The sequence below is a fragment of the Sapajus apella genome, unplaced genomic scaffold (assembly GCF_009761245.1).
Source record: "Sapajus apella isolate SASKATOON/1434 unplaced genomic scaffold, GSC_monkey_1.0 scaffold129, whole genome shotgun sequence".
NCBI classification, from domain to species: domain Eukaryota; kingdom Metazoa; phylum Chordata; class Mammalia; order Primates; family Cebidae; genus Sapajus; species Sapajus apella.
The window spans coordinates 334,850-353,665 of record NW_022437069.1 but is presented as its reverse complement, the minus strand read 5'-3'; the positions used below and the strand labels follow the sequence as shown (position 1 = coordinate 353,665).

The following is an 18,816-nucleotide window of genomic DNA, read 5'->3' as shown; positions in this document are numbered from 1 at the left end:
CCCAGCTGAATTTTTGTATTTGTAGTAAAGACGGGGTTTCACCATGTTGACCAGGATGGTCTCGATCTCTTGACCTCGTGATCCACCCGCCTCGGCCTCCCAAAGTGCTGGGATTACAGGCTTGAGCCACCGCGCCCGGCCTGTAAACATATATTTCTATGTATGTGATCAGTATTTTCCCATCTGGATGAAATTAACAGAATAATACTGTTGTGAATCATGCCCTTCCATTATCTGCGAAAAAATTCCAGACACAGGCCAGGTGCAGTGGCTCACACCTGTAATCCCAACACTTTGGGAGGCTGAGGCAGAAGGACTGATTGAGTCCAGGAGTTCAAGACTAGCCTGGGCAACATAGTAAGACCTCCATCTAAAAAAAAAAAAAAAAAAAAAAGAGGCAGACATGACAGTACTGTGGTCTTCAATGGAACACACGCTGGAACACAGCCGTAGCGTCTAATGAGTTTTATCAAAAGCCCTTCATTGATCATACCCGCTTTATTTCACGTGAACCATTTTAGGAATCATGTGAACAAGAAGATTCTTGGGTGCCATCAAGTGGCCATCTGGGGAAAACCAAAGGTGATCTGGGTGTAAGACCATCATCAGCCTCTACATAATTTCCTCCCTGAATTTGAGGCCTGATTTTGGAACACAGAAATGTTAAAAAAAAAAAAAAAAAAAAAAAAGTTGTCAGAGGAACCTAGTTGGAGGTTGGGGATGAAGCCTAAGCCATGGCCTGAGAAGGGAGAAAATGGCTGATGTAGCCAAAGATTATTTTTAATTAATTTATTTACTTTTTGAGACAGAGCCTTGCTCTGTCATCCAGGCTGGAGTGCAGTGGCGTGATCTTGGCTTACTGCAACCTCCACCTCCTGGGTTCAAGTGATTCTCCTGCCCCAGCCTCCTGAGTCGCTGGGATTACAGGCATGCACCACCACACCCAACTAAGTTTTGTATTTTTAGTAGAGACAGGGTTTCACCATGTTGGTCAGACTGGTCTCAAACTCCTGACCTCAGGTGATCCGCCTGTCTTGGCTTCCCAAAGTGCTTAGATTACAGGCGTGAGCCACCATGCCTGGCCAGACTTTTATTTTTTGAGAGCAGTTTTAGGTTCATAGCAAAATTAAAAGGAAGGTACTGAGATATTTCATATGCCCTCCCCCACATGCACAACCTCCCCCATTATCAACCTCCCCCACCAGAATGCTACATTTATTACAGCTGATGAACCTACATTGACACATCATCATCACTCACAATCTATAGTTTATATTAAGGTTCATTCTTGGTGTTGTACAATCTACGGACAAGTGGACAAATCTATAGGACATGTGTCCACCGTTACAGTATTAGAGTATTTTCACTGCCCTAAAAATCTTCTGTTCTCTGCCTATTCATCCCTCCCTGCCCTCAGTCCCTGGCAACCACTGATCTTTTGACCATCTCCAGAGTTTTGTCTTCTCCAGAATGCCACCTAGTTGGAATAATACAGAGTGTGTATCCTTTTCAGGATGGCTTCTTCCACTTAGTATTATGCATTTTACTCCATGTCTCTTTGTGGCTTGGTAGCTCATTTCTTTTTAGTGCTGGATAATATTCCATTATCTGAATGTGAAAGTAAACCTATACTTAATAATAGGTAATAACAGGTTAAGTTCTTCTGGGAGACCAGATGAAAAGCCCCTGAAGCAGGGGGAAGAAGTGAGGCACTGAGATGAGAGAGCAGTGACAAGGTGACTCCAAGAAAGAAAGGTCCTCGGCCCTGATTCCTGGGCTGCATGCCAGGGAACGGCGTGACCCCAGAGATGGCACTGCATCGAGGGTGTTTTGGTTGGCAGCACCACAGGCACTCTAAGATGTCCATGCCCTTGTTTGACACTGAAGCAACAGAAAGATTCCCATGGCCCCCTGGGCTGTGAACAGAAGTGGAGGGAGGACGCCCAGGCCTCAAGAAGGCATATGCACAGAACAGGCCACTTCTATGTGACCTATGAGGAAAGATGATAGTAAGGAACGATTGCCCTTCCTCTCACACCTTAGCACAAGGTAAGACCCTAAGAACCCACGAACTATCCAGCAAGAAGGAACGACAACTCCAAATTTTGGGCTGGGCATGGTGGCTGACGCCTGTCATCCCAACACTTTGGGAGGCCAAGGCGGGAGGTCTGCTTGAGGCCAGGAATTTGAGACCAGCCTGGGCAACACAGTGAGACCCCAGTCTCTACGAAAGAAACAAACAAACCTCACATACCTAAGATTAATCTGCTGTTACTCTAGCAGACTGGGAACTCAAAACACAAGTGAATATGTTCAAGTAAATAGTTTGTTGCACACCTGATTTGGTAGACTGAGATTATGTTGTTATAATAATAAAGGTCACCATTTACAAAGACTTTACTGAAAATTACATCCATTATCTCATTTAATCTCATCTCATTTAATGGGCGTCGATTCCCTCATACTCCCTATGTTGATTCCTGTAACATGGTACAGATGCATGCCTGGGGAAAAATTAATAATTTACCAAAGCTGGGTGTAATGGCTCACATCTATAAACCCAGCACTTTGGGAGGCCAAGGCAGGAGAATCGCTCGCGGCTAGGAGTTCAAGACCAGCCCTGGCAACATAGTGAGAACCTATCTCTGCAAAAACAATTTTTTTTAATTAGCTGGACCTGGTGGCATGTGTTTGTATTCCCAGCTACACAAGAGGCTGAGGCACACTTGAGCCTAGGAGTTCAAGACTACTGTGAGCCATGATGGTACCACTGCACTCCAGCCTGGGCAACAGAATGAGACCCTGTCTCCAAAAGTAATAACAGCAGTAATAATGTATATTTACTCTGTACCAGGCATTATACCATAAAGGCCTTATGTCACTTAATCTTCATACTAAATTTATGAGACACGTATTACTATCTCTGTTTTACAAATGTGGAAACCAAAATTCAGAATTGTAAAGTGAGGGTGGTATTTAGATTCAAATCTGGTAGAAGCTTTATTTTATGTTACTTGCAATCTGTGAAGAAAAAACTAGATCCAGGATTCTAACAGGAATTTATATAATATGATTTACAAAAATGAGTTTATTTATAATTTAAATCAACAAATTCCCTTTTATTTTCTACAACAAACATGTTAAGATTATGTGAACGATCTTCTTGGCTAAATATTGTATTCTAGGGAGACATTAAACAAGAACTTCATTGTTAACATTGTTCTGTTTTATCCTTTTGTACTTATAGACATTTTCTTTTTTTTTTTGAGATGGAGTCTCGCTCTATCATCCAGGCTGGAGTGCGGTGATGCCATCTTGGCTCACTGCAACCTCTGCCTCCTGGGTTCAAGCGATTCTTCTGCCTCAGCCTCCTGAGTAGCTGGGACTACAGGTGTGCGTCACCCCATCCGGCTAATTTTTGTATTTTTATTAGAGATGGGGTTTCACTATATTGGCCAGGCTGGTTTTGAACTCCTGACCTCAAGTGATCCACCTCAGCTTCTCAAAGTCCTGGGATTACAGGTGAGAGTCACTGCACCTGGCTGAGTTACACGCTTTTATTGTATGCCAAACATTGTGTATAAAAGAACCTTAAAGGTCGAAGTTAGTATTTTCCCCTGAATGGTTGATTCTATTTTCTGTTAGCCAATGTAGCTTAAAGGGATGATAATTCTATCCAATCAGAAATTGAGCTGATTTCATGGTGAATTGCAGCTTTACTTACAGGTGGTCCACCTCTGTTTTTAACTATCTTGAGAGTGAGACCTGTCGTGTATTTGTTGCAGGCCCCTCCCTTCAGAGGGACTCCATATTCTAAACAATAAAAAAATGCAGGAGCTCTTACTCTGCCTTTCCAGCCTAGGTCTCCAGCTTAGCAGCCACTGCCCCCACCGCACCTGGAGCCCCAGCCCTCAATCTACCCCAGCACTCAGCAAATATCCCACAGGAAAAAGAGCCTCTTATCTGGCTCTTTTAGATTCTAATCTGTAACAATAGCCTGAGAGGCCATCAAAAGTTCAGTGTAAACTACACTCAATCTTTGGCCTTGACAAATGTACCCAGGGAGAAAAATGACCAACAATCCCAGCTCACCTAGCATGGGCTCTTCTGTTTCTGATCTCACTGCCCTCTCATGTTCTGATGTCTTTAAAAATATGAGTTGGGCCAGGCATGACGGCTCATCCCTGTAATCCCAGCACTTTGGAAGGCCAAGGCAGTTCAGGACCAGCCTGGCCAACATAGTGAAACCCCATCTCTACTAAAAATACAAAATTTAGTGCCTGTAGTCCCTGCTAGTGGGGAGGCTAAGGTGGGAGAGTCACCTGAACCCGGGAGGCAGAGGCTGCAGTGAGTTGAGATGGTCACTGCACTCCATCCTGGGTGACTGAGACTCTGTCTATATGTGTGTGTGTGATCTGTATAATTTATCGTGTGTGTGTGTGTGTGTGTGTTTCTGGTTGCTGTAGCAGGAGTAATGACCTACTGATACCTACTATATCCTACTTGGAAGCAGAAGTTCCTTGTGTATAACACTGTATATTTTGGGATGAGCATTGTTGTTACCACTGACTATCTCAGACTGCTTCTTACATATTCTTAGAAAACATAACAAAAGGCAGACTATGTATAACTTTAAGTTTAATTAAGATCTTTTCCCACCTACCTGGTTTCTTAACAGTGTTCTTTGTTTACTTTGCTCCTGAGTGGTTAGGAGTGTAAATATCTTACTAGCATAGTACATTGAAAATTCAATTTATTTGCTATAATAGGATTTGTTCTTCCTAAGGGCTTTGTAAAATAAACCTCAAGGTGTCTTTTTTTTTTTTTTTTTGTATTTTTAAAAGTCTGGGCTGAGCACAGCTAGCTTACACTTATAATCCCAGCACTTTGGGAGACTGAGGCAGGAGGATTGCTTGAGGCCAGGAGCTCAAGACTAATCTGGACAACACAGCAAGAGGCTCATGCCTGTAATCCCAACACTTTGGGAGGCTGAAGCAGGAGGATTCCTTGAGGCCAGGAGTTCAAGACTAACCTAGACAACAGCAAGACTCTGTCTCTATAAAAAATAAAAATGTCTGTATTTAATATTATGAATAGGTAGCCTTCTCACATGTTCAAATGTCAAAAAATATAAAACTGTACAGTCCATTATTTTTATTTATTTATTTATTTTAAACAGAGACTTACCCTGTCCTCCAGGCTAGAGTGCAATGGCACCATCTCGGCTCACTGCAACCTCTGCCTCCCGGGTTCAAGCAACTCTCCCACCTCAGCCTCCGCACTAGCTGGGACTAGAGGCACACACCACCATGCTCAGCTAAATTTTGTATTTTTAGTAGAGATGGGATTTCGTCATGTTGGCCAGGCTGGTCTCGAACTCCTGGACTCAAGTGATCTGCTTGCCTTGGCTTCCCAAAGTGCTGGGGTTACAGGCATGAGCCACTGCACCCAGCCACAGTTAACTATTTCTATGACTCCTCCCCCTATCCACCCCGTTCCCACTCCCGACAGGTATTTATGATTATTAGCTTATTTATTAGAAAAGTTTAAACGAACATGCTAGCTAACACATACCCGAATCATTTTCCCCCTTGTTTTCTACATAAACATAGCATACTATGGCTACTGTTTTGCAATTTGCCTTTTAAGTATAAAAGGGAAGTAACTGGCTTATATGACTGCTAAGTCCAGGATGTGGCTGACAGCACAGCAGGATCCAGAGCCTCGGACAATTAATTCCAAAACCCCAGCTTCTTTCCTTCTCTTGCCTGCACTCTCCTCTCCGGTGGCTTCATCCTCAGGCAGGCTCCCCTCCCAGTCCCACATCCAGGATGACATCTTTACAGTTTGGGAACTCCAACAGAAAGGCACACCTCTTACCACATTCCTGGTAAATTCTAGCCAAAGTCCCAGGGACAGCTCTCATTGGCCCAGCTGGAGTCATCAGGCCAAGCCAGTAGGATATGCTGACTGGTCAGGCTGAAGTCGAATGGGCACCCCTAACATTCTAGGCTTGAGAAGTTGGTCCCACATTGGCATGAGCTTCCTGGCTGGGTTGAGAAAGGTGGCTCTCCAAAGCCGCATCGGGGTGCTGTAAGTGGACGATTTTCCCTAGGCAAAGGTTACAGATGCCTACTGCAGATGTAGTGTTTTTGATGTCTTTTTTTGGGCCCTTTCATGCCAGGAAGCTGCTATTATGCCAAACACAGCTGTGGCTCAGGACACACATGGCCCTCAGAAATGGCTGCCTGGAAAATGTTCCAGGTGGAGAGGGTCTGTTCTGTTTCCTTCGATTTTGCATTTGTCTATTTGGCATCCGTTAGTCACAGGACCCAACGAACAGCCAAACTTGTTGACAACTTTCCTTTTCGGGTGTGGGCACCAGAAAAATTCTATTACAAACCCTCCAACAAGTCCCAAGTCCAGACCTCTAACTATCCCCTTTATCTAACAAAAAGCCACTACTTCCCCTGCCCTAAATTAACCCAAGGCTACATACCAGAGAACCCCTAGAGACACCCCTAATCTCCGAAGCCCCCCGGGATTATTCAAACCAGCCAGTCCCAAACTGTTTTCCTGCACTGCCTTGCCTATCCCGCCGAAACGCCAATAAACGTTCTGGTTTAAGCCTTCCCTTCACTCCTGCCTCCTGACCAAACCTGGTGCTTCTGCATTTGGCTCTGCGTGGCGTGGCATGCCCCTCCTCTCAAGAAACGGGGATAAATTATTCTTTCAATGCCGTTAGTCTCTCTGGCATCAGTCACCTCTATGAATTAAAATCCCACCGGTATGTGAGGCAGGGGCTGCTGCCACTGAGTTTTCAGTCCCAGAAAACCACACTTCTTTTGATCTGTCTCTGCAGGGCTTTGGCAGTCTCTCCTCTCCATCCCCTAAATAATGCTGGCCTCTGTTCCACAGGTACCCTCTACATGAGCAGGCGCAAACAGTAACTCAGATGCCTCCAGGGGCATGAGGAGCCACGGGTTGTTTCAACCTATCGCTGGCAAAAGGGAATGTGGGCCCTGTGATAATACTAGATCTTTGTTTCTTTTCTTTCCTTCCTTTCTCTCTTCTTACCTCTCTCCTTCCTTCCCTCGCTTCTTCTCTCCCACCCTCCCTTCCTTCTTTTCTCTTTTTAAAGAAAAACTATTTCTGTTTCATTTGGGGATTTTGTGTGTGTATGTAAAATGTGTTGTGTTTGTTTTTTTCCCCACACTAACTGCTTTTATTATTGCGGTAAAATATGTATGAAATAAACTGCCATTTTAACTTTTTTTAAGTGTGTAACTCAATGGCATTAATTATATTCAAATGCTGTACAACCATTGCCACTATTTCTAAATCTTTTCATCCCCTGAAACGGAAAGTATGAAGCCAGTAAGCAATAATCCTCATTCTTCCCTCCCTCCTACTCTCAGCTCCTGAAACCTCTAATCTGCTTTCTCTATGAATCTGCCTATTCAAAATCGTTCATATAAATGGAGTCACATAGTATTTGTTCTTCTGTGTCTGGCACATTCAACTCAGAATGCTGTGGCATGTGTCAGAGCTTCACTCCTCTTCGTGGCCAAATGATATTCCCCTGCATGGATATACCACTTCTTTTGGTTTGTTTGTTTGAGACGGAGTCTTGCTCTGTTGCCCAGGCTGGAGTGCAGAGGTGCGATCTCAGCTCACCACAACTTCTGCCTCCTGGGTTCAAGTGATTCTCCTGCCTCAGCCTCCTGAGTAGCTGGGATTACAGGCCCACGCCACCATATCAGCTAATTTTTGTATTTTTTTTAGTAGAGACGGGGTTTTATCATGTTGGTCAGGCTAGTCTTGAACTCCTGACCTTGTGATCTGCCTGCCTTGCCCTCCCAAAGTGCTGGGATTACAGGCGTGAGCCACTGCACCTGGCCTTTTTTTTTTAGATGGAGACTCACTCTGTCACCCAGGCTGGAATGCAGTGGCACGATCTCAGCTCACTACAACCTCCACCTGCCAGGTTCAAGCAATTCTCCTGCTTCAGCTTCCCGAGTAACTGGGGTTACAGGCGCATGCCACCACGCATGGCTAATTTTTTCTATTTTTAGTAGAGAAAGGGTTTCACCATGTTGGTCAGGCTGGTCTCGAACTCCTGTCTTCAAGTGATTCGCCCACCTCAGCTTCCCAAAATGCTGGGATTACAGGTGTGAACCACCATGCCTAGCTTAAATATACTACATTTTGTTTGTTCATTCATCTGTTAATGGATACTTGGGTGAAATATGTCGATTTTTACTTGTAAAAAGAAGGCACATCTTTGTTAAATTACTCCCCAGGCTACCCTTCTCTATAGGAAAAAGCAGAGGAAATCAAGCAGATTTTTCATAGCACAATGACCAAGGAAAAAGTGAACAGAGATAACACAAAGACACAAACAATCTACCAAATAAATAACACCACTGACGTTACTTAGGCTCAACCAGTAGCACCCAAATCAGAGGTGGGATACTCACAACTCAATAAAGGCTGACATTCAGCTGAAATTGTTGGTGTCACACATGGCCTTAATTCCCTTATTGCTTTGGTCTTCACAAAGGCCATTTTGTGGACTTCTCCAGTACCAGCCATTGTGGGAGATCCTGAAGAGCACCCTCATGGAGAGCATATTCTGTAGAGGAAGACATGCATACTAACAGTGTCAATATAGGCAACACAAATGCTGATTGATATTACGGGAAAACCTGGGAGGGATACAGAGGCAGATCTGGAGGATTAGGTGAGGCTTTCCAACTTCCCAACTTCTCCAACAACTTGCAGAGAAGTTATCCCAAGACCTGAGAGATGAATGAGAGGTATAATTTGGAGGCAAAGGCCAGGAAACTGGAAAGACTGTAAAACACCTTTGAGGAAACATCAGCAAAATGGGGATTAGGGACAGATGACACATGAGAGGAAGCAGGGACCCAATCTGAGTTTGGTCTTCACCTTGAAGGCAAATGGCAGCTGCTGGAAGATTTCTGTTTTGTTTTTTGGGGTTTTCTTGGAGACAGATTCTCACTCTGTCACTCAGGCTGGAGTGCAGTGGCACGATCTTGGCTCACTGCAACCTCTACCTCCCACCTGGAAGGATTCTGTGGATGTGGGTGTAGGGTGGTGGAAGGTTTGTGCACGCATCTTAATCTTAAATACATACCTTGGCCAGGCAAGGTGGCTCATGCTTGTAGTCCCAGTGCTTTTGGAGGCTGAGGCTGGCAGATCACTTAAGGCCAGGAGTTTGAAACCAGTATGGGCAACATGGCAAAATCTCATTTCTACTAAAAATACAAAAATTAGCCAGGCATGGTGGCATGTGCCTGTGGTCCTGGCTACTGAGGAGGCTGAGGTGGGTGAATCGCTTGAGCCTGGGAGGTGGAGGTTGCACTGAGCCAAGATAGCACCACTGCACTCTGGTCTGGACAAGAGAACCAGACTCTGCCTCAAAAAATAAAAATACATTTTTTTATTTTTTATTTTTTTTGAGACGGAGTTTCGCTCTTGTTACCCAGGCTGGAGTGCAATGGCGCGATCTCGGCTCACCGCAACCTCCGCCTCCTGGGTTCAGGCGATTCTCCTGCCTCAGCCTCCTGAGTAGCTGGGATTACAGGCACGTGGCACCATGCCCAGCTAATGTTTTGTATTTTTAGTAGAGACGGGGTTTCACCATGTTGACCAGGATGGTCTCGATCTCCTGACCTCGTGATCCACCCGCCTCGGCCTCCCAAAGTGCTGGGATTACAGGCGTGAGCCAACGCGCCCAGCCATACATTTTTTTAAATTAAAAAAATGCATATCTCAATGATTATGCATATAATGATTTTATATATGAATGATTTCTATATCACTTTATACATATTAAATGTCTACATAAGATAGATATGTAATTTCCAGCACTCCGTCAAATTTCCTTGTGGAGCTTCCCCATCTACCTCTGCCTCCAAGAGGAACCCGGTATAAACTAAATACTCTTTTATCTACCTCTTTTTGTGCTCAGCTCAGTCTGTGCTTCATCTATATTGCATGTAACAGTAGTTCATTCTCCTTTTACTTTGTAATACAGAAAAAAACTGAGAAAAGCTTTGAAATGGTCTAAAAAAGATTACTGGGGCCAGGTATAGTAGCTCAACCCTGTAATCCCAGCACTTTGGGGGACCAAGGTGGGCGGATCACCTCAGATCAGAAATTCTGACCAGCCTGGCCAACATGGTGAAACCCCATCACTATTAAAGATACAAGAAATTAGCCGGGCGTGGTGGCATATACCTGTAGTCCCAGCTGCTCGGGAAGCTGAGGCAGGAGAATCGCTTGAACCTGGGAAGTGAAGGTTGCAGTGAGCTAAGATCACACCATTGCACTCCAGTCTGGGCGATAGAGCAAGACTCCATCTCAAAAAAAAAAAAGATTACTGAGTGTCACTGAAAAACAAGGCGTCCAGCTGTCCAGCTTACACTTTATAGGATGTCTGATTCTGTGAGAACACTAAACCTTTTATTGCCTTTGAGCTATAGAACAACTCGAAGTTTTTACAAACTATAGACACTTCTTGTCTATAGAAATGCAAATTGTTTTCAGTAGAATGCAATTGATTACTGAGCTGTGGATTTGATCAGTTCTGCCAGTTTTTGTATGTATTTGTAGTTATTTCATTATTCCTCATTTAACTGTGTGTGTGGTACTTTGAATCTTCCATTGAATCTCTGGATTCAATCTTTCTGGATCTCTCTGGATCTTTTCTGGATCTCTCATTCATTAATGAGTTAAATAAAATCTCTAAGATTTATCTTGTATCTGTATGATCATGATATTTGATATTTAAATTACTCTTCAATAGCAGCATACAGTTATATCAATAGCCATAATTTATCTATTCATCTATTGGTGGACATTTGAGGTATTTCCCTTTGGCTATGATCAGTAAAGCTGCTATGAGTCTTTTGGTGAACAAAGGCATTCACTTTTGGGGGATAAATATCTAGAAATGGGATTTCTGGGGCACAGGGTAGGGGTAAATGGAATTTTGGTAGAGATTGATATGTTTTCAAAGTGGTTGTACCATTTTACACTCCATCAATTCTGTATGAGAGTCCTATTTTGGCATCTTTGCAACTAATTGGAATTGTCTGTTCCTTTCAGCTATTCTGTGAGCTGTTTATTTTATTTTTTTTTGTGGGATATTTAATAGTATATTTTGGTTTTAATTTACCATAGAAGGTTTTCAGGAGGGCGGTAACTTGAACAGATTTTTACATTTTGGAAAACTGTTTCTGCGTATTATGTGGAGAACGATTCTTTGTATACCAAAGTTCATAGCAGCATTATTCACAATAGCCAAAAGGTGGAAATAACCAAGCATCCATTTATATGGATGAATGGATAAACAAAATGTAGTAAACATGTATGATGGTGTATTATTTAGCCTCAAGAAGGAAGGAAATGGCTGCTCCTTGAAGACATTATGCAAAGTGAAATAAGCCAATCAGAAAAGAGCAATTAGTGTATGGTTCAATTTACATGAAGTATCTAGCATTCATAGATAGAAATAGCAATAGTGGCGATCGGGTTGTGAGAAGCGGGTAATGGGGAGCGACTGTAATAGGCAGATTTTCTGTTTGGGATAATGAAAAAGTTCTGGAGACGGATAGTGGCGATGGTTTCACAGTGTGAATGTACTTAATGCCACTGAACTGTACACTTAAAAATGGTGAATCTTATGTTAGATACATTTCACCACACACCCAAAGAGGAAGGAAGAAAGGGAGCGTGGGAGGGAAGGAAGCAGAGAGCGAAGAGAGGAATAAAGTAAAGAAACTAGGATCTGGCATCACAGCACCCACATTCCCGCGTGGCTGGAACAGAAGCATGGCTTCTCACGTGCCCCTGGAGGCGTCTGAGTGAGCGTTCCCTTTCCCAGGTCACGGACACTTTGCGCTGCTCGCGTGGAGGGCTACGGGTGGAACAGAGGCCAGCGGTGTTAAGGGGATGGAGGAGACCGCCAAAACCTCGCAGACAGTGACCGTCGGAGCCAAGCGACGGGGTGCAGAGGCCTGGCTTGGCCTGTGGGAACTGGCAAGTCTCAGCTCTCAAACTCCGGGGTTTCAACCCCGCCACCGCCCGGGTCCAGCTGTCTACTTCCTGCAAAGCCTTCACCGCCTCCACACAGCAAAAACAAAGACTCAACTAACGCCGGAAGCCCGGGAAGTCACCGCAGTCACCTGACCCTCCCTTAAGGACTCTCATTGGGCTTTGGAGATTCGTGCCCCGCCCGGCGCCGTACGGAGACCCGCCCCCACAGCCCGAGGGGGGCGGGAACAGATGTCAGGGGGCGACGGTATTGGTCGGCATCCCCAGGAAGCAGCCAATTGGAATAGGCAGGCTTCCGGCGCGAACTGAGTGAGCGTTCGGCGCGGCGTCCGAGATCGCGACGCGGGGAGTTTGGATCCTGGTTCCGCCCGCTCGGAGTCTGCGTGCAAGGTGAGTGTCGCCCGCGAGCTGTGGGTCGGTCCCCCTGGACCTAGCCCGGCTCTCGGCGGCCCGGCCCGGAGCTGGAGGCCGCGCGGGCTCTTCCGTTTACTGCATTGGTTCATCTTGGCCCCCTGAGTCCTCGGGTTTGGAGAGCATCCTGGGAGGACAGCAGACACAAACACGTTCCCAGATGGGGAAACCGAGGCCCGGGGCGGGGGCGAACTTTGCCACGGTCGCCTACGGCGTCGGGGACCGAGCACGGGCTAGGACCCGGCCTGTTCTTGCCCATGTATCCCAGTGCCTAACATGATGCCCCGCACTGAGGAATCCCTGCCCAGACCTAGGGCACTGCCTCCGTGTCCCTCCTGAGGGACAGCAAAAGTACCTTGCAGTTTTTCTATGGCTTCCGTAATCACGAGCCGGGCTACTCTTGCGTTTGAATGTCGACGGCGAGCCATGTTGCCGGCACCCATAAGCTTACAACTGCAGCTTCACAATATCCCAGCAAAGCGAAGTGGTTAAGAATATTGCAGCAGATCACCCGAGTTTGAATTCTGGCTCCTTCACATTTCAGCTGTGTCTGCTGCACGTTACTGAAGCACTAAGTGTCTTGGTTTTCATCTGTCATATGGGGGAATAGTCTTCTACTTCCTGACGTTTTTGTTAGGATTAAACTACTTAACATATGCAGTAAAAAATGCTTCGAAATCTACCTGTTAAACAGCACACAGTAAGGGTTTTGTCATCATTGCCCAGAGAGGCGGGTGAAATTGTCCCCATTTTATTTTTATTTATTTATTTGTTAAAGACGGGGTTTCATCATGTTGGTCAGGCTGGTCTTGAACTCCCGACCTCAGGTGATCCGCCCGCCTTGGCCTCCAAAGTGCTTGGATTACAGGCGTGAGCCACCACGTCCGGCCATTGTCCCCATTTTAGACATGGAGAATCTGAAGCACAAACAGGTGTCTGTATAGAAAGAGCATTTGGTGATTAAGCGCTAGAGACAGAGAATTTGAACTAAGATCTGCCTGACTTTAAAGCATGTCCCACAACATCAGGCTTTCTCCTATACCCCTCCCCTGCCCTACGGTCACACAGAACTAGAGCTACCTCATGGCGTGAGATGGAGCAAGCACCTGACAGCTCCTTACGCCACCAATGCAGATAAAGAACACTTCTGTGTCACTGTCAATATTAAGGGACAGGAATTCGAGAGACTGCATGAGAGATGAGAAGGTGGTGAAGGGGGTAGGCAAAAGTCTTCTGTTTGGGGAATAGTAAATAGAATTAATCGAAACAACATTTTGTGAGCTGGGCTGCTTATACTGTCAGAAAGTACCTTATACTCTACTAGGAGGAAATGAAATTTCTGGGTCCTTTGTTACTGTCAATGCCATTCACCATGATGGGTACCTTATACATATAGTTTACAGTCCTATGAGTAACCTGGAGAGGTAGTTGTTTCCTTCAATTTACTGATGAGGAAACCAAGAGTTAAAAAATGAAACAAAAACTATACTATTAGTGAAACAATATCATGCTGGGGAATTCTACACATACACTTTAGGACCGTTGGTATTACCTACAAGCAGGAAGGGAAGGGAAAAAGGTCAAGGGAATGAGGGATATTTTATTCGTTTTGATTTTTAAATTTTTATCTGTTTTTTCTTTTTTCATAGTCATTCCTGGAATGAGTGAGATTTTAAATATATCTAAAATGAGGCCGGGTGCAGTGGCTCACACCTATAATCCCAACACTTTGGGAGGCTGAGGCAGGCAGATCACTTAAGGCCAGGAGTTCGAGACTTGCCTGACCAACATGGCGAAATCCCCTCTTTACAGTAAACACAGCAATTAGCCAGGCGTGGTGGTGTGTGCCTGTGGTTCCAGCTGCTAGGGAGGCTGAGGCGCGAGAATCACTTGAACCCAGGAGGCTGCAGTGAGCCACGATTGCACCACAGCACTCTAGCCTGGGTGACAGAGTGCGACTCCATCAATCTTGCTGAAATGTTTTATGCCTTTAAAAGAGAGAGAATAGAGCTGAATTTAACTTTTTAAATTTGGTCGCTGGGTACATGGATATAATTCTATTTTCTGTATCTTTGTGTAAGAAACATTAAAAGTTAAAATATATACATGTATCTTTTAATTTATATATATATATACACACACACATATGTTTTTTCTTTCTTTTTTTTTTTTTTTTTTTTTTTGAGACGGAGTTTCACTCATGTTACCCAGGCTGGAGTGCAATGGCGCGATCTCGGCTCACCGCAACCTCCGCCTCCTGGGTTCAGGCAATTCTCCTGCCTCAGCCTCCTGAGTAGCTGGGATTACAGGCACGCACCACCATGCCCAGCTAATTTTTTGTAGTTTTAGTAGAGACGGGGTTTCACCATGTTGACCAGGATGGTCTCGATCTCTTGACCTCGTGATCCACCCGCCTCGGCCTCCCAAAGTGCTGGGATTACAGGCTTGAGCCACCGCGCCCGGCACATATGTTTTTTTCTAAGAGAAAAATGGATTGAATAAAGAGGTCCAAGATAATTGCAGAATAATCCTAGTTCAGGGCTGAAAGCCCCTGAGAGTATCCATTACCTGCAGGATGAAATCTAAACTCCTTAGCATGATAGTGGAGGCCTTTGAGCATTCCGCTTCTCTAACACACACCACCCTACCGCAGCCTTTCTACCAATAGTTCATAGACTACTCTTCTTCACAACCTCAGTCCTGTGTGTAAAGTTCCACTTGTCCTTCAAGATCCAATTCATTGTTCTTTGAAAAGCTTCTCTATCATTTGCCTGTTTTTCCTTATTCTGGGAGGCCATGAAAAGGCTTTATTGTCAGACTTATCTCATGGTAAGTCTGTAATTATTTGTTGACATGTCTATTTTCTGCTAGTCTATAAGCTCCTTGAAGGCAATCATAATGTCTTGCCCATCTCTGTACTTCAGTGCCTCCCATGATGCCTGGCACAGAGTAGTCACTGTGTAAATTTCAGCTGAATGAAAAATACGAGTCGAAGACAGAGAGTGGAAGTCCTTGGAGTTATGACATATGGACTTTGTTCTCTGTAATGACAGGGAACTATTGAGTTTACTTTGTTTAAAAATACGTGTATCTTATTGAAACATATTCCCAATGTCAAGAAAAAAATTCCAGTCATGCTATCTTTCAAACCCTTGAACTATTTTTATTTCCCATGTGTCCTTTCCAAATTTCAGCTACGAAATTAGTTATACAGATTTAGCTATACAGATTCTTAGGTAGCTATAGCCTTAATGTATTCATAATTTAGTGTTTTTCTTTTTTAACCTGCCACTTAAGAATTTTTTTCTTTTCTTTTCTTTTTTTTTTTTTTTTTTTTTTTTTTTGAGACAGAGTTTCACTCATTTTACCCAGGCTGGAGTGCAATGGCGCGATCTCGGCTCACCGCAACCTCCGCCTCCTGGGTTCAGGCAATTCTCCTGCCTCAGCCTCCTGAGTAGCTGGGATTACAGGCACGCGCCACCATGCCCAGCTAATTTTTTGTATTTTTAGTAGAGACGGGGTTTCACCATGTTGACCAGGATGGTCTCGATCTCTTGACCTCGTGATCCACCCGCCTCGGCCTCCCAAAGTGCTGGGATTACAGGCTTGAGCCACCACGCCCGGCCTCTTTTCTTTTCTTTTCTTTTTTTTTGAGACAGGGTCTTGCTGCAGCTCCATCCTCCTGGGCTCAAGTGATCCTCTCACCTCAGCTGGGAGTACAGGGGTGTACCACCACACCTGGCTAATTTTTGTATTTATTGTATAGATGGGCTTTTGATTTTTTGTAGAGATAGGGTTTCACCATGTTATCCAGGGTGATCTCAAACTCGTGGGCCCAAGCAATTGGCCCATGTTGACTTCTCAAAGTACTGGGATTACATGTGTGAGCCACCACGCCTGGCCTGCTTTTTTCAATATGAAATTGTTTCTTGGCTGGGCTCGTTGCTTCATGCCTATGATCCCAGCACTTTGGGAGGCCAAGGCCTCCCTGGGGGATTGCTTCAGCCCAGGAGTTCATGACTAGCCTGGGCAACATGGCGAAACCCTGTCTCTGCCAAAAAATAAAATAAAAATCTAAATAATTTTTTTTTTTTTTTTTTTTTGAGACGGCTTCTCACTCTGTCACCCAGGCTGGAGTGCAGTGGCGCTATCCTGTCTCACTGCAGCCTCTGCCCCCTGGGTTCAAGTGACTTTACTGCCCCAGCCTCCTGAGTAACTGGGATTACAGGTGCATGCCATCACCCCACGCCAATTTTTGTATTTTTAGTAGAGACGGGGTTTCGCTATGTTGGCTAGGCTGGTCTTGAACTCCTGACCTCAGGTGATCCACCTGCCTCAGTCTCCCAAAGTGCTGGAATTACAGGTGTGAGCCACCGTGCCTGGCCGCTTGTCATATATGGTATAAATTTTCACAATATTCCTCTCTCTTTGGTTTCTAGGTATGAAATGATGCTCCATGTTATTAATTATTAGAAAAATTAGACATTGTTTTCATAAGTTTACTTAGTATGTGTATATTCTGGTGAGCTATTGTGTTTATATTGCCCGAACATTGATTGGTTCACTGAAACTAGATGTTCTTTATATGTTTTAAATATTAATCCTGAACTTGCTATTCATTGCTAATTTTTCTTTCCTTTTTATTTTATTTTTTTGAGATGGAGTTTTGCTCTGTCGCCCAGGCTGGAGTGCAGTGGCGCGATCTTTGCTCACTGCAACCTCCACCTCCCAGGTTCAAGCGATTCTGCTGCCTCAGCCTCCTGGGTAGCTGAGATTACAGGCACCCGTCGCCATGCCCAGCTAATTTTTGTATTTTTGATACAGACAAGGTTTTACCATGTCAGACTGGTCTCAAACTCCTAACCTCACATGCTCTACCCACCTCAGCTTCCCAAAGTGCTGGGATTACAGGTGTGAGCCACTGCACACAGCCTAATTTTTCTTTAAAAATTTTTTTTAATATGAGAACCAAGACACATTTGTAAAAATATACATAATTTGGCTAGGTGCATTGGTTCATACTTGTAAGCCCAGCACTTTAGGAGGTTGAGGCAGGTGGATCACGTAAGGCCAGGAGTTTGAGACCAGCCTGGACAGCATGGTGAAACCCCATCCATACTAAAATACAAGAATTAGCTGGGCGAGGTGGTGCATGTCTGTAATCCCAGCTACTCAGCAGGCTGAGGCAGGAGAATGGCTTGAACCTGGCCACCAGAGGTTGCAGTGAGCTGAGATCATACAACTGCACTCCAGCCTGGGCAACACAGTGAGACTCTGTCTCAAAAAAATAAAACTGAAAAAAAAAAGACTTAATTTAAAGAATAGTTACATAGAAATTACAAAGTTTAATTATTAACAATTGTACTGTATCAATAATAAGCATGAAGACTAATTTTAAAATTATAGTTACACATTACCATCTTCCAGATCAAGAAAGGTAGAATATTACCAGGACCTCAGAAGTATACCTTCCTCATCATACCTCCTCCCTGTGTTAGAGATAACTATTGTCCCAATTATTTATTTATTTATTTTTTTATTTTTTTGAGACAGAGTCTTACTCTGTCGCTCAGGCTGGAGTGCAATGGCGTGATCTCGCTTATTGCAACCTCCACCTCCTCGGTTCAAGTGATTCTCCTGCGTCAGCCTCCTGAGTAGCTGGGACTATAGGCGCTGCCACTGCAAATGGCTAATTTTTGTATTTTTAATAGAGAAGGTGTTTCACCATGTTGATCAGGCTGGTCTCGAACTCCTGACCTTGTGATCCACCCGCCTCAACCTCCCAAAGTGTTGGGATTACAGGCATGAGCCACCACACCTGGCCTTATTTTATTTTATTTTATTTATTATTTTTTTTTTGGGACGGAGTTGCGCTCTTGTTACCCAGGCTGGAGTGCAATGGCGCGATCTCGGCTCACCGCAACCTCCGCCTCCTGGGTTCAGGCAATTCTCCTGTCTCAGCCTCCTGAGTAGCTGGGATTACAGGCACGCGCCACCATGCCCAGCTAATTTTTTGTATTTTTAGTAGAGACGGGGTTTCACCGTGTTGACCAGGATGGTCTTGATCTCTTGACCTCATGATCTACCCGCCTCGGCCTCCCAAAGTGCTGGGATTACAAGCGTGAGCCACCGCGCCCGGCCTATTTTATTTTTTGAGACAGCATTTTCTCTTGTTGCCCGCCCTAAAGTGCAGTGGTGCGATCTTGGCTCATTGCAACCTCTGCCTTCCAGGTTCAAGTTATTCTTCTGCCTCAGTCTCCTGAGGAGCTGGAAATATAGGCGCCTGCCACCACGCCCAGCTAATTTTTTTTTTTTTTTTTT

The 18,816-nt window shown here is 44.6% G+C and overlaps 1 protein-coding gene and 1 long non-coding RNA gene across 8 annotated transcripts in view; one reads left to right on the top strand and one right to left on the bottom strand.

Moving 5' to 3' along the window:
- The window catches only part of LOC116539470, a 19,697-nt gene extending 7,474 nt beyond the window's left edge, over positions 1-12,223 (bottom strand). For both annotated transcript variants that reach the window (XR_004264062.1, XR_004264061.1), the window contains exons 1-2: positions 12,018-12,223; positions 8,481-8,635 (exon numbers count right to left, since the gene is read on the bottom strand). This is a non-coding gene — a long non-coding RNA (uncharacterized LOC116539470). The remainder of the gene's footprint in view (positions 1-8,480; positions 8,636-12,017) is intronic.
- Positions 12,224-12,360: 137 nt separating this feature from the next.
- BLM (BLM RecQ like helicase) overlaps positions 12,361-18,816 on the top strand; it is a 96,590-nt gene continuing 90,134 nt past the window's right edge. For 4 of the 6 annotated variants that reach the window (XM_032262434.1, XM_032262436.1, XM_032262435.1 and 1 more), the window contains exon 1: positions 12,381-12,474. The gene's annotated coding sequence lies outside the window, so the exon portion shown is untranslated. Of the gene's footprint in view, positions 12,475-18,816 lie in introns of all 6 variants that reach the window. The other 2 variants (XM_032262430.1, XM_032262431.1) reach the window with 2 other exon arrangements.